The sequence below is a fragment of the Schistocerca americana genome, chromosome X (assembly GCF_021461395.2).
Source record: "Schistocerca americana isolate TAMUIC-IGC-003095 chromosome X, iqSchAmer2.1, whole genome shotgun sequence".
Lineage (NCBI taxonomy): Eukaryota > Metazoa > Arthropoda > Insecta > Orthoptera > Acrididae > Schistocerca > Schistocerca americana.
In genome coordinates this window covers 714998637-715013277 of record NC_060130.1, presented here as the reverse complement: position 1 = coordinate 715013277, position 14641 = coordinate 714998637, and positions in this window count along the sequence as shown.

The window sequence follows — 14641 nt, the reverse complement described above, 5'->3', positions numbered from 1 at the left end:
GGAATGCTGATCTTGCAAGTTCCATAGGAGAGCTTGTGTGAAGTTTGTAAGGTAGGGGAAGAAGTACTGGCAGAAGTAAATCTATGAGGATGGATCGTTAGTCATGCTTATGTAGTTCAGTCAGAAAAACTCTTCCCCGTGAAAGGCAAAGTTTAGGAGTTCGAGTCTCAGTCTGGCACACAGTTTGAATCCGCCAGCGAGTTTCACATCAGCGCACAATCCGTCCCGAGTGAAAATTTCATTCTGGAAACATCTCTCATCCTGTGGCTAAGCCATGTACCCGCAATGTCCTTTCTTCCAGGTTTGCTGGTCTTTCTAGGTTCGTAGGAGAGCATCTGTGAAGTTTGGAAAGTAAAAGACGAGGTACTAGCTGAAGTAGGTCTGTGAGCATGTGTCGTTAGTCTTCCTTAGGTAGCTCAGTCAGTAGAGGACTTGCCTGTGAAAGCCAAATGTCCAGAGTTAGTATCTGGGTCTGGCACACAACAGTTTTAATCTGCGAGGAAATTCTATGTCAGTGCACAGTATGCTGCTGCGTGAGAATTTAATTCTGGAAACTTTCCCCAGACTGTGGGTAAGTCATGTCTCTGCAATATCCTCACTGTTGGTGAAGTACAAGTCTGCTATGTACACTGCTTTGGTCGCTAGGTACTGACTGACTGAGTCAGAGGCTGAGCTAACTGCGACTGTGACTCCTACTGGGCTGAGACTGATGGCTCGACTCATTGACTCAGTGGATGACTGACTGGAATTGACTGGGACTGGGCCATCTGGTCCACAGCGTGATCTAAATACTGTCGGCTGTGAGGACGTTGGCGGCGTGTTTATTGCGAGTTTGTCTTTTGTCTCTTTCCTAATAGAATCGTTTGCTCTGATACCTACTATTGACCTTCTCGTAACCTCTTTTCCACCTGGTGCGGTGGCGTAAACTGTCGCCAGCACACCTCTTAAGTTTGAAAGGTAGGAGACGAGGCACTGGTGGATGTACACTATGTGATCAAAAGTATCCGGACACCTGGCTGAAAATGACTTACAAGTTCGTGGCACCCTCCATCAGTAATGCCGGAATAGAATATGGCGTTGGCCCACCCTTAGCCTTGATGACAGCTTCCATTTTCGTAGGCATACGTTCAATCAGGTGCTCGAAGGTTTCTTGGGGAATGGCAGCCTATTCTTCATGGAGTGCTGCAATGAGGAGAGGTATCGATGTCGGTCAGTGAGGCCTAGCACGAAGTCGGCGTTCCAAAACATCCCAGAGGTGTTCTATAGGATTCAGGTGAGAACTCTGTGCAGGTTAGTCCATTACAGGGATGTTCTTGTCGCGTAACCACTCCGCCACAGGCCGTGCATTATGAACAGATGCTCAATCATGTTAGAAGATGCAATCGCCATCCCCAAATTGCTCGTCAACAGTGGGAAGCAAGAAGGTGCTTAAAACATCAACGTAAGCCTGTGCTGTGATAGTGCCACGCAAAACAACAAGGGGTGCACGCCCCCCCCCCCCACGAAAAACACACCATAACACCACCGCCTCCGAATTTTACTGTTGGCACTACACACGCCAGCAGATGACGTTCACCGGGCATTCGCCATACCCACACCCTACCATCGGGTCGCCACATTGTGTACCGTGATTCATCACTTAAGACAACGTTTTTCCACTGTTGAATCGTCCAATGTTTACGCTCCTTACACCAAGCGAGGCGCCGTTTAGCATTTACTAGCGTGATGTGTGGCTCATGAGTAGTCGCCGACCATGAAATCCAAGTTTTCTCACCTCCCGTCTAACTGTCATAGTACTTGCAGTGGATCCTGATATGGTTTGGAATTCCCGTCTGGTGGTTTGGATAGATGTCTGCCTATTACACATTACGACCCTCTTCAATTGTCGGCGGTCTCTGTCATTCAACAGACGAGGTCGGCCTGTACGCTTTTGTGCTGTACATGTCCCTTCACGTTTCCACTTCACTATCACATCGGAAACAGTGGACATAGGGATGCTTAAGAGTGTGGAAATCTCGTGTACAGACGTATGACACAAGTGACACCCAATCACCTGACCACATTCGATGTCCGTGAGTTCCGCGGAGCGCCCCGTTCTGCTCTCTCACGATGTCTAATAACTACAGAGTTCACTGATAAGGAGTACCTGGCAGTAGGTGGCAGCACAATGCACCTAATATGAAAACCGTATGTTTTTGGGGGTGTCCGGATACTTTTGATCACATAGTGTAGGTCTGTGAGGATGGTTCGTTATTTATGCTTGGATAGGTCAGTCGGTAGAGCGCTTGCCCGTGAAAGGGGAAGGTCCCGAGCTCTAGTCTGGGTCTGGCACACAGTTTTGATCTGCCAGAAAGTTCCAGATCAGTGCACACTCCACTGCAGAGTGAAAATCTCATTCTGGTAACATTCCCAAGGCTGTAGGTAAGCCATATTAATGCATTATCCTTTGTTCCAGGAGTTCTAGTGTTGCAAGGTTCGCAGGAGTGTTTCTTTGAAGTTTGAAAGGTAGGAGACGAGGTACAGGTGGAAGTAATGCTATGAGGACGGGTCGTGCGTCATGCTGGTTTAGCTTACTCGTTAGACCACTTACCCCAGAAAGACACACAGTTTCAATCTGTGAGGAAGTTTCATATCAGCGCAGACTCAGCTACAGAGTGACAATTTCATTCCGAAAATATCCTCCTCTCTGTGGTTAGTCCATTTTTCCACAATATCCTTTCATCCAGTAGTGCAAGTCATTCGAAGTTCGCAGGAGATTTTCTGTGCAGTTTGGAAGGCTGGAGACGAGGCACTAGAGGAAGTGTGTCTGTGAGGATATGTCGTGAGTCGTGTTTGGGTAGCTTATTTGGTGAATCTGCCTCAAGCCGTTGCGGTGAGTGGTCGCATAGCAGAGCTCTCTGTGGCTGTTTCTCTTGAGGCACGCTTGTTTACTTCACTTGTTGAAGTTTGTAGCCAGGTACTGTAAGAGTATTTAGCTTGTGTAGTGCTGTTTAGGAGCTTGAAGATTGATCTTTCTATATGTAGTTGTTGAAGATGGATACGGAACTTCCTGGCAGATTAAAACTGTGTGCCGGACCGAGACTCGAACTCGGCACCTTTGCCTTTCGCGGGCAAGTGCTCTACCAACTGAGCTACCCAAGCACGACTCACGCCCCGTCCTCACAGCTTTACTTCTGCCAGTACCTCGTCTCCTACCTTCCAAACTTTACAGAAGCTCTCCTGCGAACCTTGCAGAACTAGCACTCCTGAAAGAAAGGATATTGGGGAGACATGGCTTAGCCACAGCCTGGGGAATGTTTCCAGAGTGATGGATACGATTTCTCGCATAGATACAATCAAGTTGTCGTTCAGTAGAGAATGTCCTGATCCCAATTCACTTTAAATTAATAAGTTTCTCACTGGAGAGGCTGGAATCCCCGTAGGTCACATAATTGAAAATCTAGTGTCGCAGATTGCTGCTGCGGTTTAGATCAAATTATCGGATAAAGAATTGTGTAATCTAGTGGTAGAAAAATATGGAGGCACCTTAAAGTTCGTTAACAATGATGGGAATATTAGTGAAGCGAAAGTGGCGCATACAGGAATTGGCTTCCGTCCTGTACACGTATTTGAATTGGATCTTTAATTCCACCTGATCTTATTAGTCGAGTGCTTGGTCAATATGGGCGTGTATATTCAGTTATTGAGGAGAGATGGGGTAGCCGTTTTCTTTTGCCTGTGATGAACAGCGTTTGCCAGGTGAAAATTGATTTGGTAAAACACATGCCGTCATTCATTACTGTGTCAGGCGATACAGCACTGGTCATGTATGATTGACAGACAAGAACTTGTGCCATTTGCGACTCTCCGGAGCACGTATAGTGTGCGCAAAATGCTGTGGCCGTTAGATGTGCATCCGGCTGTGGAAGTGTGGTGAGAGCGACAGTTATGGGCGGGAGGGCTGGTGGGGGGGGGTGGGGGGGGAAGGTCACTCAGAGTGCTGAAGAGGAAACACCGAGCGCTGGAGGGGGAAGTGTTCTAAAAAATGAAGCCTACCTTCAGATTTTTTTGTAAATATCAAGTGGGGTCCTCCACACCCACACTTGCATGGTGACCATTCAAAGTGATCTACTGTCACCACTGCTTTCGTTAGTATCCAAACAGAATTCCGCCGAAAAAGTAGTGATTTATTTTCGCCTGGCTTCTTAACCATTTGTAAAAGTCAGAGAAGCGTCATGAATGACGGATTCTGAGAAAAACCTACACATTTCTCTAGTTACCATGTCAAAACACAGAGTGCCAAAACACAGCGGAGTTTACACTGTCTCACCTCACTAACAAGTTGTGCAGACGCAATTGCAAGAGAATTGTGAACCAGTGGTTTATTAAGTGAGGAACTGAGGAAAAGTAAAGTCGGTAGCTTATGAAAAAGCACGTCATCGATACATGAAAACGTGTAACGTCTGGATATTTGTTGTTCCAAAACCCATAGCATTTCTCCTTTCACCAGCTATCGACGGCCCTTAAAAATTACATTCTTTCACCAAAAAAGTCTGTACTTATTGGAATAACACGGTAAAGAAGTTTTACATAATAACGATATAATAAATTACTCTTCCATTAGTGTGCTATTATTTCCCAAAACTTCATTTCGTTATCTGAAACCGTTTATGAAATATGAGTAATGTTGTGGATATTTCACTCTGGTTTTATCGCTGGCGCTGCGCGATCGCAAATGAGTGCGCTACCTCACATCAATTTTCTCAATATTAATGACAGATAGATACCTCTACCATAGTCTAAAGAGAAATTCAATATGTTCGCTAAATTTCATATGCAGCAACATGTTATATAACATGCAACAAACACAAAATCATAGTGACCTCTATTTTTCATTGCACACTTTTCCGAATCTCGCGCAGTGTCTTAATTTCATGTAAATACCACAATAACTATGACCATCAGCGAAATGATAGGCGCATCATCATGGACCTGATACACAATGCTAAAAGTAAAGCAAAAATGATTTTTTTTTTTACCTAATCGTCTCTGTAAAATCGTTTGAGAAAGATTGCAGAGTGCGCACCTCGATTCTGTCGTCGCTCACCGGTAGAGTCAGTGTCGTCGTAACTGCCGTCTGCTTCACGTCTGCTGTGCAGCGAGCTACCTTAATTTAAGTATTAACTGTATTTTTCTTACTTGACACTTCTTCTTCCGTGTGTATTTGCTTTTAGGAAGCTTTAATTGTCGGGTGCTATTAATAGTGTTCCATAGATTTCGTGTTTGTTTTGAATACAGTCAGAGTCCCTTTAGTCAGCCATAGTGCCAGTAGTGCTAGTGTTTGTTTTCAATACAGTCCAGAGACAGGTAGTGCTATTTTCATTGTTTTCTACAAGAAGTGCCTAGCAACCACAGTTTAGTTAATAAACAGCCGCCTTTAGTGAATTAGCAGTCTAGTTTAAGGTTGATTAACTCTCTTCAGTAAATTGATTCCTTAGGATGGATAGGATGTGTGACTGCTGTGTACGGACGCAGGAGGAGCTGGCCACTGTTCGCGAACAGCTGAGCGTGTTGATGGCAGCGGTCAGCCGTCTTCAGGCTGCTGCCTCGGAGTGTAGCGGCAGTGAGGAGTCTGGTGCGTCGCAAGGTACACCCCAGGTGTTACATGCTTCACCCACTGTCCCTGCTGTAGAGACATCTTCGCGTGTACTGGGCGCGGTTGGGCCACCCTCTCCCCAAGGGGAGTGGCGGGTTCAGCGGCGTCCGCGGCGCACGAGGCTGGCCGTGTGGCATCGCCCGCTCTGCCTGTGAGTGGACATGTGGCTGCTCCTTCAGCAAGGTCCGAGCAGGCACACGGGGGGAGGGGTTTATTAGTTATTGGGAGCTCCAACGTTAGGCGGGTGATGGAGCCCCTTAGGGAAATAGCGGGAAGGTCGGAGAAGAAGGCCAGTGTTCACTCTGTCTGCTTGCCAGGGGGTCTCATCCGAGATGTGGAGGAGGCTCTGCCGGCGGCGATAGAGAGCACTGGGTGCACCCGACTGCAAATTGTTGCTCATGTCGGCACCAATGACTCCTGCCGTCTGGGTTCAGAGGTCATCCTCAGTTCGTACAGGCGGTTGGCGGAATTGGTGAAGGCGGAAAGCCACGCTCGCGGGGTGAAATCAGAGCTAACTATTTGTAGTATCGTTCCCAGAACCGATCGCGGTCCTCTGGTTTGGAGCCGAGTGGAAGGCTTAAACCAGAGGCTCAGACGATTCTGCGGAGATCTGGGGTGCAAATTTCTCGACCTCCGCTATCGGGAGGAGAAATGTAGGGTCCCCCTGAATAGGTCTGGCGTGCACTACACGTCGGAAGCGGCTACAAGGGTAGCGGAGTACGTGTGGAGTGCACATGGGGGTTTTTTAGGTTAGAGAATCCCCTCCCTAGGCCCGACAAGACGCCTCCTGAGACGCAGCAAGGTAGGAGTAGGCAAAATGCAACAGGGAATACCAATATTAATGTGCTAATAGTAAACTGCAGGAGCGTCTACAGAAAGGTCCCAGAACTGCTCTCATTAATAAACGGTCACAACGCCCATATAGTACTAGGGACAGAAAGTTGGCTGAAACCAGATGTAAATAGTAATGAAATCCTAAACTCAGATTGGAATGTATACCGCAGAGACAGGCTGGACAGTGAAGGGGGAGGCGTGTTTATAGCGATAAGAAGTGCAATAGTATCGAAGGAAATTGACGGAGATCCGAAATGTGAAATGATTTGGGTGAAGGTCACGGTTAAAGCAGGCTCAGACATGGTAATTGGATGTCTCTATAGGCCCCCTGGCTCAGCAGCTGTTGTGGCTGAGCACCTGAAGGATAATTTGGAAAATATTTCGAGTAGATTTCCCCACCATGTTATAGTTCTGGGTGGAGATTTTAATTTGCCGGATATAGACTGGGAGACTCAGACGTTCATAACGGGTGGCAGGGACAAAGAATCCAGTGAAATTTTTTAAAGTGCTTTATCTCAAAACTACCTTGAGCAGTTAAACAGAGAACCGGCTCGTGGCGATAACATATTAGACCTTCTGGTGACAAACAGACCCGAACTATTTGAAAAAGTTAACGCAGAACAGGGAATCAGCGATGATAAAGCGGTTACGGCATCGATGATTTCAGCCGTAAATAGGAATATTAAAAAGGGTAGGAAGATTTTTCTGTTTAGAAAAAGTGACAAAAAGCAGATTTCAGAGTACTTGTTGGCTCAACACAAAAGTTTTGTCTCAAGTACAGACAGTGTTGAGGATCAGTAGACAAAGTTCAAAACCGTCGTACATAATGCGTTAGATGAGTATGTGCCAAGCAAGATCGTAAGAGATGGAAAAGAGCCACCGTGGTACAACAACCGAGTTAGAAAACTGCTGCGGAAGCAAAGGGAACTTCACAGCAAACATAAACATAGCCAAAGCCTTGCAGACAAACAAAAATTACGTGAAGAGAAATGTAGTGTGAGGGGGGCTATGCGAGAGGCGTTCAATGAATTCGAAAGTAAAGTTCTATGTACTGACTTGGCAGAAAATCCTAAGAAATTTTGGTCTTATGTCAAAGCGGTAGGTGGATCAAAACAAAATGTCCAGACACTCTGTCACCAAAATAGTACTGAAACAGAGGATGACAGACTAAAGGCCGAAATACTAAATGTCTTTTTCCAAAGTTGTTTCACAGAGGAAGATTGCACTGTAGTTCCTTCTCTAGATTGTCGCACAGATGACAAAATGGTAGATATCGATATAGACGACAGAGGGATAGAGAAACAATTAAAATCGCTCAAAAGAGGAAAGGCCTCTGGACCTGATGGGATACCAGTTCAATTTTACACAGAGTACGTGAAGGAACTTGCCCCCCTTCTTGCAGCGGTGTACCGTAGGTCTCTAGAAGAGCGTAGCGTTCCAAAGGATTGGAAAAGGGCACAGGTCATCCCCGTTTTCAAGAAGGGACGTCGAGCAGATGTGCAGAACTATAGACCTATATCTCTAACGTCAATCAGTTGTAGAATTTTGGAACACGTATTGTGTTCGAGTATAATGACTTTTCTGGAGACTAGAAATCTACTCTGTAGGAATCAGCATGGGTTTCGAAAAAGACGGTCATGTGAAACCCAACTAGCGCTATTCGTCCACGAGACTCAGAGGGCCATAGATACGGGTTCACAGGTAGATGCCATGTTTCTTGACTTCCGCAAGGCGTTCGATACAGTTCCCCACAGTCGTTTAATGAACAAAGTAAGAGCATATGGACTATCAGACCAATTGTGTGATTGGATTGAAGAGTTCCTAGATAACAGGACGCAGCATGTCATTCTCAATGGAGAGAAGTCTTCCGAAGCAAGAGTGATTTCAGGTGTACCGCAGGGGAGTGTCATAGGACCGTTGCTATTCACAATATACATAAATGACCTTGTGGATGACATAGGAAGTTCACTGAGGCTTTTTGCGGATGATGCTGTGGTATATCGAGAGGTTGTAACAATGGAAAATTGTACTGAAATGCAGGAGGATCTGCAGCGAATTGACGCATGGTGCAGGGAATAGCAATTGAATCTCAATGTAGACAAGTGTAATGTGCTGCGAATACACAGAAAGATAGATCCTTTATCATTTAGCTACAAAATAGCAGGTCAGCAACTGGAAGCAGTAAATACCATAAATTATCTGGGAGTACGCATTAGGAGTGATTTAAAATGGAATGATCATATAATGTTGATCGTCGGCAAAGCAGATGCCAGACTGAGATTCATTGGGAGAATCCTAAGGAAATGCAATCCGAAAACAAAGGAAGTAGGTTACAGTACGCTTGTTCGCCCACTGCTTGAATACTGCTCAGCAGTGTGGGATCCGTACCAGGTAGGGTTGATAGAAGATATAGAGAAGATCCAACGGAGAGCAGCACGCTTCGTTACAGGATCATTTAGTAATCGCGAAAGCGTTACGGAGATGATAGATAAACTCCAGTGGGAGACTCTGCAGGAGAGACGCTCAGTAGCTTGGTACGGGCTTTTGTCAAAGTTTCGAGAACATACCTTCACCGAAGAGTCAAGCAGTATATTGCTCCCTCCTACGTATATCTCGCGAAGAGACCATGAGGATAAAATCAGAGAGATTAGAGCCCACACAGAGGCATACCGACAATCCTTCTTTCCACGAACAATACGAGAATGGAATAGATGGGAGAACCGATAGAGGTACTCAAGGTATCCTCCGCCACACACCGTCAGGTGGCTTGCGGAGTATGGATGTAGATGTAGATGTAGAAAGGTGGAAAAACACTCATCGACTTCCCCTTCTGAACAAACAAATGAACTCGCCCAGCGCTTTGGACGAAATCTGGTCACTGCCCATCGGCCACTGTATGCTGCGCCAGCTATACGCACTGAGTGCCTGTGCCACCGTGTGGTGGTCCAGTTGCCGCCAGGCGACGACGCGGCTCACCCAGCCGCTTTGACCGTATACATGCCGCTGACGTACTTAGCCGTAGGCGTGGCTGCAACTCGGAATGACTGTCGCGCGAGACCGCCCTCCCGTGGAACAGCCACAACAAGCAGATATTACAGCGCCCGTCACCTCCCAACAGATGACTGGAGATACGTCTTCGCCTGCTCCACTAGTTGACCAGCAGCTTCCAGTAGGAAAGCCTGACACAGGTGCGACATCCGTCCCTTCCATAATGCAAGCCATAACTCAGCTCCCTCTGTCGGAAGTCAGTCAGGATGTCCCCCTCCAGGAGGCACATTCGTCTACGAGTACAGAAGAGTAATGGGCCAAGGACCGCGTCATCCCACTCTGCATTGTTGCCAGATTTATTCAACACGGTGGCGCAAGACATGGCAATGTCGCAATGACATCATGGTGCAAGTTCAAATTTTTGCGGGAAAATAGGTCAATTGGGCTACCTCCAATAACCTAACCCCCTCCCCCATTCCCTCCTCCAGAAAATGGTGGGAAGTTCAAATTTTGGCAGAGAAAGGGTCACTTGGGCTACCTCCACTAACCTAAGAAAATGGTGGGTAAATAGGTCGCTTGGTCTGTCTCCAATAACCTAAGTCATCTGATCGCCACCTCTTCCCTAGAATTGGCAGGAAAAGGACTCTGACTGTGCTGGGCTGCTAGATATGATAGATGTAAGTCTTTATTTTGCAGGCAGTCTTTATTTAAACAATTTGAGTTGTCATAGGCAGTATCTCCATCCAGTGTGTTCACCATAAGGTCCAGAGTCCAACTCACCTAGTACACAGTACTGCCACCAGACGGCAATAACGTTCCATGGTAGTCTGGGGAAAAATGGCGGGAAAAGGACTCAGTCTGTGTCCAGCTGCTGAAGAGAGGAAGGAGTGTACTTTATTTATTTTGGAACAATTTATTTAGGGACAGATTTCACATTGTTTATTTATTACACTGCTACAAAACACTTACTCTGACATGCTTGGGGTCACACTACATAGCCTACAGACCTGCAAACAACTCGTAAATCACTGAAATAATGCATGTAAAACACTCTGCAGACACGCTCACTAATTGTAAACTGTCGAAATAATGCAGTACACAGCATACAGACCTGCTAACTACTCGTAATTTACAGAAATAATGTAGTACACTGGTGTACAGACACGCAAAAAACTCGTAAATCGTCAAAATAATGCATTTAAAAGGCTCTGCAAAGACGCTCAATGTCAGAGTAATGCGTTACATAGCCTACAGACTCAGTTCACAAAATAATACCACAGACACGTCCAGTACTTGTGAAATTGTCAAAAAATTATGCATATTTAATGCTCTGCCAACCTGCTCACAATGCTTAAACAGCCAAAATAACACACTACACAAACACTCATTGCATGTTAAAAACGCTTTCGAAATATCTTTAAGAAATGCGACCGCGACGTATCAGCGAATTATTCCCTACAGAAGTCCCAAGGCATGCACACCGGATTACGTGCTCACGTCAGTCCCATACATGAAATGGCTCTGGGCCGTGTGCACGTGTTTGCTGTAGCTGGCGCGATGCCTTTCTACCTGCGGTCCAGCGAAGATGTAATTGCTAAGCGACTCACCATCGTAGGTGCAGACAAAAGGTTGAGAGTGTTATACTGATGTCACAGGTAAATGTAAATAACAGCCAAGCCACCCTCTGAACGCGCTATAGAAATCTATTGCAATGCTTCCCAGAATAACACAGGGTGCATTCGCTGTAGCGATCCTAATGGGACATGAAAAACGCCGACAGCTGCTCACATGTTTACCCAACCACCACGCGTACCTGCCCGTCCAACGTCAAGTGAGAGATGTCTGCTTAGCGACTCACTCATGCAAGTGCAGCTGAAATGTTCTCAGTGTTATACTGACGTAACATGTCTATGTAAATAAGAGCCAAGTCTACCTCTCCGAAATAATAAAGGGCCACAGAAATAGTTAATGGTCGCTTTTGTAGCAGCTTCCGTGATGTCTCAGCTTGTCTTGTCCTAACAGGATCTGTTTACGAAAATAGCCAAGAATAACATCGAATGCATTCTTCCTGATGGTCCTAAAGCGACAGCCCATCTGTCACGTCTCTCGCTGAATTTACCCATCAAACTGCTGCTACTGCTGCCGCCAATGTGGGAGCTCTGCCAGCCACTGTTTTCTGCAGACGAGACTTTCAGCGGAAAAACTATCTTGTAAAGATCGCCATATTGCATTGACAATTAAACACCGCAAAAGTGGTGTACAGATCATCAAAAACATCCCGCGTACTCACTGTGCCGCAGTGGTGGAAACTGCCGCCGTGAACGCGGCTCAAGACCACATCTGCAGAAGCGCGTGTCAGCCAGAGACGACCCCACACTCCAGGAGGAGCTGAGTGGTAGGTGTTCGAACACTATCAATACTCTCAGCGCAAACACTCGTCATATTGCCTCTTCACAAATTTCTGCAAAATATACAAGCGAAACACGCGGTCCTGAAGGCAACTCAACGCAAACAAGGTATTAGTTCAAAAATCACGCGTCCAGGGGGAGCTGCGAGCCAAATAGTCATAAGCCAGAAGCTTTCTCGGACTCTCTGAACCAGTGTACAAAGGATGGGCAAGCTCCAGCTCGAAACAAAGGCGTCAACTGAGATGCTGTTTCTGGCCCCGACCTGTTTGCTTACTGCTGTGCTTTCTACGGCCATCTCTAGACCCACAAGAATATTGGGAACCAGGCACATATTTATCAGTGTAACTACAGTTAAATATTAGGATTGCTGCCACAGTCTGACACCCAGCAATGCCCTGGAAATTTCTCCTCTTGACAGCAGTGGTTCTGGAACGAATCTCAATATGTATAGCGCATATAATTTTCCATGTACAAAAAATTTTTCTCTCACCATACGGCTATCGATGTGCTCAATCTATACCTCCCTCACGATAGGACACACAGTAGCTACTACCAGACACTTTTACATAAACCGTGAAGAGTGTTGTACAACTGCTTACCAGAATATTATATCATTTACGTGATACTTCTCGACATCAAGCATATAGTAATATTGCTTGCATAGCAGTATCGCTTGCACAGTAGAATTCCGAAGATATAGACTGGAAATTATATGTCTAGAAACCCGAAACTTTAGCGAGGTGGAGTGTGCTGTAAGCCACTGAGTAACTAGAAACTAACCCCCTCTGGGAAGATCTTTACGTGAAAATTCGAAAAAAAGAGGAAACTAATATTTCCACTCATGAATACCGATGTTGGTGATATAACAGATTCCAAATCATCCCTATTCTTTACAAAGTGAACAAAGGTGATTCTCATGTTTACAGAACCAGCAAACGTGACTTCCACCCATCTTTCACCTGCTAGAAGCATACACCACAGTCGATGTTCTCTCAAGTAAATTAAGGCGCGAAATGTGCAGAAGCATTCAACCGGACTAATTACATGGTAGGTATAATGGTCTAGCGCAAACACACATCCATATTGAATGTTCTCAAATTTCCATGCGATCACGAAAGCTGTGCAACACATACTAATTATTAGTTCGCTATTTGACCGTCTGGAGGACAACACAGTTAAGTCAGTAATATTCCTGCATCCCAACAGGCCTTTCAAGGCGTACAGCTCCTGCGGTTAGTGTAAGACGTGGATCATTCCCACCACAGGCTACCGCCACCGCGATCCATGCACCCCTAGATAGAATCGTCCTAGGAAACCGGCCACATACATATTATATTGATATACTTACAATTTAATATTACGGTCGCAGTCTCAATTGGACGACATACAACAATGAGTGAAGTATCGGAAATATACCCTGCTGACTGCTGTGGCCCTGGAAATAGAAATATCTGTACCATTTTTATGACTTGACATACGTTTCCCATTGCTATCATAGTATTTCACGTCAGATTCATACCTTCCTTACGACTGGACATTGTCATTTCTTTTCCATATGTCGGAACACACATACACACTTTATAAGACTGATACTGAAGATGAACCTATCACGCACCCCCAACTGGTAAGTATAATAGTTTGCTAATAGCCGGCCGGACTGACCGAGTGGTTCTAGGCGCTTCTGTCTGGAACCGCGCGACCGCTACTGTCGCAGGTTCGAAAACTGCCTCGGGCATGGATGTGTGTGATGTCCTTAGGTCAGTTAGGTTTAAGTAGTCCTAAGTTCTAGGGGACTGATGACCTCAGAAGTTAAGTCCCATAGTGCTCAGAGCCATTTGAACCATTTTTTTGCTAATAACTGATTGCTGGCGATACGGAATAATACTGACCGAAAATCAGCGATGGGTGGACAAGTCTCATATGTTTCTCCTATGAGTAGTACCACTGTGTCTTAGAAAGAGATGCCTAATCGTCTTACGAACCGCCAGATGTTAAAACACACGATTTCAACGACCATATTACTATTACAAACGGTCTCGGTTCTACAGGTGCACACAAGCTGTACTGGCTTTAGAAACCGAGATATGATATTACCTCCGAATGGAGTGGTTTTTCCCATCAAATGCCGTGAAACTGAATACAGACGGTGATCGCCAGCGTCTATATTATCAGACCAACAGTGTGGTAACACATCGACAACGATGCAACCTCGTGATAAAATCACCGAATTTAGAAAGTGATTCGGCTAAGGAACATGGCATGAAACCAATATTTGCAACTCCCTCAAGCCGCCGCTAGATATTTCTGAAGCATTTTTAACGCATTCTGTCTTGATGCCATTTCAGAGGTTCTGTGATATATCCACTGGGTTATAGGCGAAGGTTGATTGAGAAGGATCACAAACAGTAGATGGTATGCTGATTGACGTCATACAAAATGTACAAAGGGTTTTCAGATCTCTAGTATTACGCTCTCTGGTAGAAATGCCGTCTGTGATTTGGAATCAAGTCTTTCCATTCAACCATATACCTGCGTTGGATCCTATGGAGCAGTCCTTTAATGATTACAGCCAATAGTGAATCGTATTTCTGGCACTCTCATATTTCGAAAGGAGTTATCGAACTTGTCTGTTACAGTAAAATTATAAAGTGACTTTTTAGGCAGTCCCTATGCCTCTGGCAACTGCTGCCATTCCTGCAGCTTTGCACATGTGATTGTTCCAATTTAAGTCGGAACTGAGCAAAAGTCGGAGAGAACTATATCTACCACCTCGTGC